At 36.5% G+C, this 11,068-nt stretch overlaps 1 pseudogene; it reads left to right on the top strand.

The window, feature by feature from the left end:
• The first annotated feature begins 6,542 nt into the window (after positions 1-6,542).
• Positions 6,543-9,880, top strand: LOC149030255 (xyloglucan galactosyltransferase XLT2 pseudogene; annotated as a pseudogene).
• Positions 9,881-11,068: the final 1,188 nt, after the last annotated feature.

Here is an 11,068-nt window from a genome sequence, read left to right as displayed (position 1 = left end):
GGTTCTTTGTCAGGCTATGACAATCTTTATTTAATTGAATTAGTTGCTTCATTTAATGAATCCCTGCAATTAACTATACAATGTACTAAAAGAAACTTAACCAATGAGGATTCAACTGTGCTTTGGCACAAGAGATTAGGTCACATCTCCAAATGGAGAATGGAAAGACTTTTGTCAGATGAAATTTTTGCACCTCTAGATTTTACAGATTTTCACATTTGTGTTAACTGCATTAAGGGGAAACAAACCAATAAAAGGAGATTTGAAGCCAATAGAACTTTAGATATCTTGGAACTTATACATACGGACATTTGTGGTCCATTCCCTATAGCCACTTGGAATGGTCAACAATATTTTATAACATTCATAGATGATTTTTTTTTTAGATATGGCTATCTATATCTCATTCATGAAAAAGCACAATCTTTGGATGTGTTCAAAAGTTTCAAAGCTGAAGTTTAAAACCAACAAAATAAAAGGATTAAAAATGTCAGATTTGATCATGGTGGTGAATACTATAGCAGGTATGACGGTTCAGGTGAACAACGTCCAAGACTGTTTGCTAAGTTCTTAGAGGAATGCGATATTGTCCCACAATACACTATGTCAGGTTCACCCACTATGAATGGTGTTGCTGAGAGGTGAAATAGAATGCTTAAAGAGATGGTAAGGAGTATGATTAGTCATTTTACCTTGTTTAAATCACTCTAGGGAGAAGCACTTAAGATTGCAACATATATCCTTAATAGGGTTCCAACTAAAGCAACTACCAAAACCCCTTATGAGCTTTGGATAGATAAGAAGCATAGCTTGAAGCATCTACGCATTTAGGGATGTCCAGCTAAGGTGAGGCCTTATAAGTCTAATGAAAGTAAACTAGATTTAAGAACGATAAGTTGCTATTTTGTTGGATACTTTGAAAGGTCTAGGGGTTATAAGTTTTATTATCCCACTACTAAGACAATTATTGAAACTGGATATGTCCGTTTCTTTGAGGATGTTGAGGTTGCAAGGGGAGATAAGGTTGGAGATTTTGTCTTTGAAGAAGAAGAGGAATACGTTGAAATTCCTACAATTTTTATTGACATTGATCAGGGTCCTATTCCTAACATTGTTCAAGAAGCAGACCAAAATCAAGACAATATCCAAGAGCCTCTTATTCCAGAAGAACAACCTCCACCACCTCAAGAACTTGTGCCACCAAGGAGATCCACTAGCTAGAGAGAGGAGAAGTGTAGTGCCAAATGATTACATCATATTTCTCCAAAAACATGAGTATAACATTGGTGCGGTGAAGATGATCTAATCAACTTCCATCAAGCCATGAAAAGTTCTAAAGCTCAAAGTGGATTGATGCCATGAATGATGAGATAAAGTCAATGAAGGGCAATAATGTTTGGGATATTGTCCCATTGCCTATAGGTGCGAAACCCATTAGTTGCAAATAGATATTTAAAACCAAAAGGGATTTGAGAGGCAATGTGGAGAGGTACAAAGCATGTGTTGTTGCTAAAGGTTTTACATAGATAGAAGGCATCGATTATAAAGAGACATTCTCTCCAGTTTCAACGAAAGACTCTTTTAGAACAGTAATGGCATTTGTGGCACACTTTGATCTTGAGCTTCATCAGAAGGATGATAAGACTGCATTTCTCAATGGGTACATTGATGAGGCAATCTATATGGTGCAACCAGAAAATTTCGTATTTGGAGATGCGAAGAAGATGGTTTGCAAGTTAAAGAAATTCATCCATGGACTTAAGCAAGCTTCTCGTCAATGGTATTTTAAATTTCATCAGGTAATCACATCTCATACATATTTGAGATAAATATCGTTGATGAGTGCATATACCATAAGTTCAGTGGGAGTAAATACATCTTCCTGGTTTTGTATGTGGATGACATAGCTTGCACCAATGATATAGGCATGTTGCATGAAACCAAGAGATTTCTATCAAACAAATTTGAAATGAAAGATCTTGGTGATGCCTCTCTTGTGTTAGGTGTACAAATACGTCGGGATCGTCCTCGGGGTGTGTTTGGTTTATCGCAAAAGCGATATATTGAAAATGTACTTAGAAGGTTTAGCATGCAACATTGCAAACCAAGTAATATTTCTGTTGTTAAGGGAGATAAATTTAGTCTCAAACAGTGTCCCAAGAATGATTTTGAGACTTATTTCAGATTGTAACTTTTTCTTTTCTTTCTAATACACAGCTACCTTTTACAAAAAAAAGAAAAAAGAAAAAAAAAGAATGATTTTGAGAAAATAGGAAACGCAAAATGATTCCTTATATATCGACAGTAGGGAGTTTAATGTATGCTTAGGTTTGTATGCGTCCAGATATTGTATATATTGTTGGCATGTTAGGCAGAAGGATCACTGGAAGGCAGCCAAGCGAGTCATGAGATATTTATAGAGAACAAAAGACTATATGCTCACATATTGGAGGTCGGACCAGATTAAGATCGTTGGTTATACTGACTCTGATTTGCCAGATGCCAAGATAGTATGAAATCCACTTCATGCTAGATTTACCTGCTTGCTGGAGGCGCTATCTCTTGGAAGAGTGCTAAATAGTCTCTTATTGCCTCTTCCACCATGGCAGTGGAATTTATAGCTTGTTATGAAGCATCCAATCGTGGGATATGGTTGTGGAATTTTGTCATGGGGCTGTGCATTATAGATGGCATTGAAAGACCACTAAAGATATTTTGTGACAATAAATCAATAGTATTATATTATAACAACAATAGGAGCTCGAGAAAGTCGAAATTTATAGACATCAAGTTCTTAGTTGTTAAAGAAAGAGTTCAGAGTGGACTTGTGTCTATCGGTACAAACTCCATGATTGTGGATCCGCTTACTAAAGCATTGCCACCCAAAGTGTTTCATGAGCATATTGCTTGTATTGGTGTGATTTCACTTGAGGATGTTCAATTTTAGTGGGAGTATGTAACTTTGGATGGTTTCTTTCATTATAGACATATTTTAGTATTATTTTGGTTTATGGATATTTTAAAAGTTGCTTACTGTAGTAAATTATTCAGTTTATTTTCTGATTTATGTGTGGTTTGATCTCACTAAGGTTTAAGGTGATCCAGTTGGAAATAGGCATGTTAAGTCACATAACATGATATTTCCATGCTACACATCCACACTTGATCTTCACCATCGTTGTATAGATATATGTGTCTATATATGTGATCATTGATGAGTCTAATCATGACATATAAATGATAAAGATTGCCTTGGTCCCATGTCTATATAATTAAAGGAAAGGTTGTTATGATGCATAATGTTTTGATGGCAAAAATTTCATGAGCTCATAAGGTATAATATTCATTTATAAAGTTAAATATATTGCCCAACTGGAAGATTGTTGGAGTAAAATCTAATTTATGGGCAATATATTAACTAAATTAATGTGTATTTATGTTAATTTATGACATAACATATTAAAGTTATTAGGTTAGTTGTAAAGCATCGTAAAGTGTGGCCTCCTATGTGTAGAGACCAATATGCAATTTAAGGATATTTAGGAAATTAAACTAATTACTAAACTTTACCATGAGTTAAATTAGTAATTGAAACTGCTCATATTGAATAGTATATAAAGGGGTCATGGTCCCCAAGCTAAATGTAATGTTTTTCTCTTTAATCATTGGAGAGAGAATACAGAGATCAAAAGATTTTCTCAAAAGGAGGGATTGCATTCAAGGCTTGAAAAATCAACGATCATCATTCATCTCAGGGATTCAGATAACTGATACCAATCAAATCTTTTCTAAATCTTATGGATTTAGGTGAGTTTTCACACTTAATATTTTCTCGAGTGTTTGATCCTGGGTTTAATTAAGATTCTACAATTTTATCATAAAAAAATTTTGGGAATAAAATCTATCTAAAGGAAAAATTATATGGGTCTAAAATGGATGTTTTTGCTAGTTTGGACAAGAATCTTGATATATTTAAGAGATTAATTAATATAGGATCTTACCAATTCCGGTGAAAAAGCAAATTGGATTATACTAATTTATCTATTATTCGGCTAAACTTGACCTAAGTTTTTTTTATTGAGAAAGTCTTATTTCGGCAAAGTGGGCGTGTTACCTTTGGACTTACATGTTATAGGGGAGGTATCGCTTCTTTTTTTTTCTCCTCTTTTAAATCTAAACGATGAACAATGGATCTTTCACTCATATTTTGCTTTGGATTGACAATTATTTGTGAGTGCAATTTTTCTTGATTTTCAAGTTTACGCACTAAAGATATGAGTTGACTGATTTGATTCTCCAAGTTTTAAGTATGATTTTTACTTTATGAAAAATAACTTGAGTTAAACCTCGAAAGGTCTGAAAGAAAATTGCTCCAAATATAAACATCACCATTAATCTTTAATGGTAGTCTTTTTTGTATTTATTTGATTAAATTTATAAAAATTGCTACATTGAAATAAGGACGCAAACCCCGAAAAGCATGAACTGGAAAAATATTGGAAGTATTCGATGTCTCTTTCAACGATGAAAATAATGAACTGGAAAAATATTGGAAGTATTCGATGTCTCTTTCAACAATGAAAATAATGAACTGGAAACTTTGGAAGTATTTTGTTTTCTGCATATGTTTCTCTCTCTCTCTCTCTCTTTCTTGTGTTTCCTCTCTCTTGTGCTTGAAAATAATGAACTGCATGTGTTTCCTTTCTTGTTTTGTGCATGAAAATAATGAACTGAAAATATTGGATGTCTCTTTTTCTCTCTTTCTTCGTGAAGACTAAGCCCACACATTCATCAGAGACCTCAGATCTGGTGTCAAAAAAAGTTCAAACCTTCCTTCTCACAGTACCAATTCAACCCACCTGCACCCAAAGCTATCAAAATAAAAAAAGGGTTTAATTATATGTATGATAATTTATAAAAGGATGGAAAAAAAACATATAATATGGCTTTTGATACCTTGAAGACTCATTTTTGTTATTATCAAATGCCTCAAATAGGTGGATGAGAGGTTGATGCCATGATTGTTTGACTAGCAATGCACCAGTTCATCATCTACAGTTGCTTTTTCTTTGTCTTTACAAGAGAATTGGTTCAATATAAAGAATCCATATGTCCCCTTATGAACCGTAGTGAGATTAAAAGGCATAGCTTTACAGTCTGGAGGGATTTGACCTTCATTCTCTCCTTACGCAAGGATTTGTTCTTTAAAAGAACCTCATAACACAATATTAATTGTTATCTTTTGTTGGAATAACTTGTTGTAATAATATAAGCTTTCTTGGTAGAGAAAGATCACGTCTTCTGATAAGGGATCGATAAAATAACTACCCACACATGAGGTTTATAATGGCAACACAAATGCTTATCAAGGTTCTATTCAAGACTGGTCGAGGAAATTTGCTGCATGTATACTCTGCATCTTGTGAAGAACTATGATGTGCATGAGGAGGATTTCATGAGACTGAGCAACGGTTTGACAATAAAAAAAGAGTATTAATTATTGGCGGGGAAGGCCTAGAAATTCTGCCGTAACTCGGTGGTTCGATCATTAGGTAACAGGTTGAACTCCAATTAATGTCGGGGATGGTAGAAATGCAACATCAATGTTGTAGTGAGTAAAAGAGGAGGCTTTAGATGGGAGGAGTGTTTATTGACCCCTAAAGATAGATTCTGTGGATCCTTAACGAGGCAAGTCGAGAGTAGTCAAGTTCTTGAGGTAGAGTTAAAAGCTCATATTAAAAAGTACCAAGTTGGTGATGGAGATGGAAATGCTACCCACTCTTAATGGAGTCGGTGATAGTCTTTTAATTGCATTAATATTATATCAGTTCTTTTCTATTTCAATTTGATTAGTTGCTTGTTTATATATGTTTTTGGGTTTTATGACCGAGTCAAGAAACAAAATGGTTTAGGCCAACTCGATGGCCGACTCTCTAGTCATTCAAAGAAGAGAAAAATTACAAGATAAAGGAATTGGTGAAGATATAACTAAAATAACTACAAAAATTGTTAAATTCTTAAATTAATCCGAAACCCTCACAAATAAAAAATAAAAAGGTAAAGATATACTACTGCCCGATCCGAATCCGACCCTACATTCTACCGATAAAAAAAAAAACAAAAAAAAAAAACCGACACATTGATGCTTACTACGATGAATAGGTAATTATTCAATCCAATCGTACGGAAGATTCATAAACAATGGTACATTAGTCAACCATCTCATTAATCGAACGGCGTGTGTTCCATCTACGCCCACTATCAAACAAAAGAAGAAGATTCATAAACTTCAGGTCAGTTATCAGAATATGCTATGGGACCCACACTCGTATATATATATAATAGACCCATACGTGGCGTCTCTACACCATATTGCCGCGTTCAGCGGAGATACATACGGAGGCTACCGCCATCTGCCCAACAGAGTTGTCGGTCGTTCCCGTTCCCGGTCACCTCCACCGACACGTGTCCATACCGTTACAGAGTGATCAAAGCTAATTCAACCCCGTTTTATGTGCCCCATTCTCAATCTCTAGATTCATTTCTCATTAGCCGCAACAGCACTGCAGTCCACAGTCGATTTCTCTGCAAAAAAAACAAACAAAATCCTCAGACAGTGATCTAACATTGCTGGGTTTAGGCACCAGACACCATTTTTTCCGGCAATAATTCGCCGGAAAATCCACGGGGGTTGCTAGGGGAGAATAGATAGTATCTGATGCTTCCCAAAACTCCAGAATCAGGAAAGAAAGCAGCTCTGTCTTCGATCCTCTCTTATATCTCTACTCACCCAAAGGCATGGCTCGCCTTAAGCTTTCTTATACTGCAATTGCTCCTGTTTTTCGGGTTTCGCTCCTTCCCTGCTGTTCCTTCCTCCCTCCATTTTTCACTTCCCAAAAACGCTGTTATCAACAATTGCAGCCTCAACGGTACCTCCGGAGATCCATGCGCCTCCGGCAAGGCTAGGAACCCTGTTAACAACAACAGTTCCTCTGGAGATCATCCATCTACTAAAAACTCTGTCAGCAACACCAGTTTCAACAGTTCCTCTGAAGAAGATCCATGGAGTTCCTTTCCCGAAAACCCTGTTATCAACAAGAGTTCCAACAGTTCCTCTAGAGATCCAAGCATTTCCTTTCCCAGAAACCCTGTTATCAACCACAGTTCCAACAGTTCTTCTGAGGATTTATGCACTTCCGGCAAGGTCTACGTTTACGATCTCCCTCCCATGTTCAACACGGAGCTCCTCGATAACTGTCAAGACTTTGATCCTTGGAGCAACGGCTGCGCTGCCCTTGCCAACGACGGATTCGGCCGGAGAGCGACTGGGCTTGACGGAATTGTTCCTGAAAATCTAAACCATGCTTGGTACTGGACTAACCAGTTCGCCTTAGAAATCATCTTCCACAACCGCATTTTGAAGCACCAGTGCCGGACTCTTGACCCAAATGCCGCCTCTGCTTTCTTTCTTCCTTTCTACGCTGGGCTTGCCGTCGGTAAGTATCTCTGGAGCAATTCCAGCATTCACTACCGTGACTTACATTGCGAGATGCTTCTCAAATGGGTTCAGGAACAGACATTCTGGCACCGATCGATTGGTGCCGATCATTTCATGACTATGGGTCGCATCACTTGGGATTTCCGTCGGAATTCATCGAGAGACGATGAATGGGGTTCGAGTTGCATCCACATGCCGGCGATGAAGAACATCACGCGCCTCCTCATCGAGCGTAACCCTTGGGATCATTTCGACGTTGGTGTGCCCTACCCAACTGGGTTCCACCCCAAAACCGAATCGGACTTACGAAATTGGCAACAATTTGTGAGGTCACGCAACCGCACAACCCTCTTCTGCTTCGCCGGAGCACCGCGTAAAGCTTTCAAGAACGATTTCCGAGGGATCCTGTTAAATCAATGCCGTAACGAGTCGAACTCGTGCCGAACTCTGGACTGTGCCGGTTCACGTTGCGCGAACGGGTCGTCGACGATTCTGGAGATGTTCTTGAGCTCAGATTTCTGTCTGCAACCGAGGGGTGATAGCTACACCAGACGATCCATATTCGATTGCATGGTTGCCGGTTCCATCCCAGTTTTTTTCTGGAACAGATCGGCTTACGAACAGTACCAATGGTTCTTGCCTGATAAACCCACAAGTTACTCAGTTTTTATCGATAGTAAAGAAGTGAAGAACGGAATTTCCATTAAAAGGGTTCTTGAGAGGTTTAGCAGAGAAGAAGTGAGGAGAATGAGAGAGACGATAATCGATTCCATACCCAAATTCGTATATGCTGAACCGAAGGAGGGTTTGGGTAGGATTAAGGATGCATTTGATGTTGCCATTGATGGAGTTTTTAGAATATTCAAGGAGCGTTCGCTGTACAACAGCGAAGAATGGAAGTATCTAACTGGTGAGATCCATTGATGTTTCAGATTGATTTTTGCAGGGCAGAGTAGAACCTGACGGAGCTCAGCTGCAAAATTTTATTTTATTTTTGTTTCCAAATTTGTTTCAGGTATTTTTTCCCTTCCTATTTTTAATTCTTTTTTAAATTCCGAATATAGTTTGTACATAAAGTAAGAACATGGCACTGGAATTTATGTACCAATATTTATAATGATTGAGCTAAAAGAAGTTTCCATTATTTTGTCTTCTCATATGGGAATGATTTAAATATTATTGAACCTTAAAAATGTTGATTCCAAAGGCGTTTTTGATATCAAATTTCATTCTCAAGTAGATAAGAATAGTCATTTTTGTTGAGAAATGAAAATAATTTAATGACTTCTTCTATTAGTGGTTGTGGGATAAAAAATAAGTTTGATATTTATTGTTAAAAAATGATAATAAAAATTAATACCAAATAAGCTTTCAAAAGAATAGGTTTTTCTTGGTTTTGAATTTACTTGAAATTCAACTCTTTCAAGCATCCCTGTTGAAGGAATGGGTGCTTTAGAAGCTCATGAAGTATCTCCCTTTGAATGTCTTTTAAGGGATTTCCTTCTTTTTCTTCTTTGGATAGAAACTTGGAAATCCAATTGTAACAAGTATGTTCACCAAGGAAAAAGAGGAAGAGCTTTCTTCCCTAAGTGAATATCTTTTGCTCACCATCCCCATCTAATTTATTTTTCTGTTTTTCAGTAAACATCTTTTTTAGTTTTCTTATCTCTTAGTCACATTTTCTTGCACTTTGAAGGTTCATCAGTTATTTAAATTTTTATAATTAATTAGATATCAATGTTAAGACTAGATTTGATGAATATTGGTGTGCATATTATTGAGAATTGATGCATCTAAATATAAGAAAATATTGATTTTCTCCACAAGAAAAATAACCTACTCATAATAGAAAATTACATTGAGTAACAAATCTACCTATAATAGAAGATCACAAGAAAATATTACAATGAACAATTTACTTAAAATACATGATATATACAGATATATCTATATTATAATAATTGACTTTCTAATATTGTAGATATGCAAAATAATAATTGTAAACTACATAATATTGAAGATATGCAGAATAATATCAAATAACAATCAATTTATACTAAGGCTAAATATTTTTAAATGGATATGGATGTGGATAAGTACTGAAACTTGTCTAATCATTGGCATTTTATAGGAAATGGTCACTATTTCAGGCTTTGAACCATAAACAAGCCAAAAATGTTTTTTATGAATTAGACCAAGCATGAGGTTGAGGTGCATAAATGATGATCGATTCTTCTCACAAAATAAGCATTCCCAAAACTAGTTCATTTTATTGAATATGAGGATTATCTATAAATGTACCAATATTATCATTCTTCTATCATGGAATTCTATAGATATTAGGTGACATTGAGACATGGGAGGAAACTAATTGAAAGATGTTGGTGCAAGAAATGTTATCTTGGCTTCAATATTCGCTCCCGATCCAGCTCCAGCTCTTCGAGACCAGAACAAGGTGAAAGTGGGCCGCCTCTGACGACGGGAAGCCACCTCCGAAGACCTAGTTAGCTCAGGCCAGCAAATGATAAACTCCGTTGAGGAGGAAAGACCCCAAGAGATGATGAAGATCAAGCTCTTAAAGGGTTAGAATGCTAAAGAGTGTAGGCTGGAAAATGTAGAGCTTATCCCGTTCATGCTTGATGAGGGATTATATAAGTGAATCATACCTAAAAGGATAGCATGCTTCATGGCCCTTAGATGTTGATTTGAGGAGATGGAAGGTGGAGATGGCCACTTGAAAATGTTTGCTCAATAAGTTAAGTTATGTGACCAGTTAGAGACTATATTGGAGAGTTGAGATGTCAACATCTGACTTGTCCTTGATTATGACACATGCCCATCGCTTGGGGACAAGAAGATGGATGTAGTCTCCAAGACAAGCTTGGACAATGTGAAGGGCTTCCTTTGTCAACATGATCATTTAATGCCTCATGAGGACCTTCAATACTTAGGCTGAAGACATCTGGGGACAGAGATGTGCTGAGTCCATTCAATGCCTCTTGGATCCTCTTTGGCCCAAATTTTAGACCTTGGTGCTAGCCTAATACTATGGTCCGGTTCCTTAATTGGAACCATAATCTTTGACCATGATAGTAATTATATGATATTTATACACCGTACATTTAATATTAAGTGTTTTATATTTGTCTAGTTTAATTGTTCCTTTACCTATATCCATCGATTTAATTTACAATTTTTTTTTCTTCTGTGCAATGCTCTTATGGAGTCTAATGACAAGTCTTTTAATTGCATTAATATTATATTAATTCTTTTTTATTTCAATTTGATTAGTTGCTTGTTTATATAGATTTTTAATTTTTTTTTATGGACAGATCGAAGCATTTGGATACAAAGTTAAGAAATATAGTGGTTTAGGCCAATTTCAGTTAAGGAACAGGAGGTTGTGTAATTTGGAGGGAATAGCACCTTTGCAGTTGTTAATGGTTTGTAGTGCTATCACTCTCCACTAGCAGGTAATTCCAGCTGTCGGCCACCATTTCCGGCAACCCCTGGTGAATTATTAAGGCCTCACCCACCTCCATATCATCGAATTCAATAAAATACATCGCT

The sequence above is a fragment of the Hakea prostrata genome, chromosome 1 (assembly GCF_041222555.1).
Source record: "Hakea prostrata isolate BN-2017 chromosome 1, UWA_Hpros_2, whole genome shotgun sequence".
Taxonomy (NCBI): domain Eukaryota; kingdom Viridiplantae; phylum Streptophyta; class Magnoliopsida; order Proteales; family Proteaceae; genus Hakea; species Hakea prostrata.
This window is presented reverse-complemented; position numbering and strand designations above follow the sequence as displayed.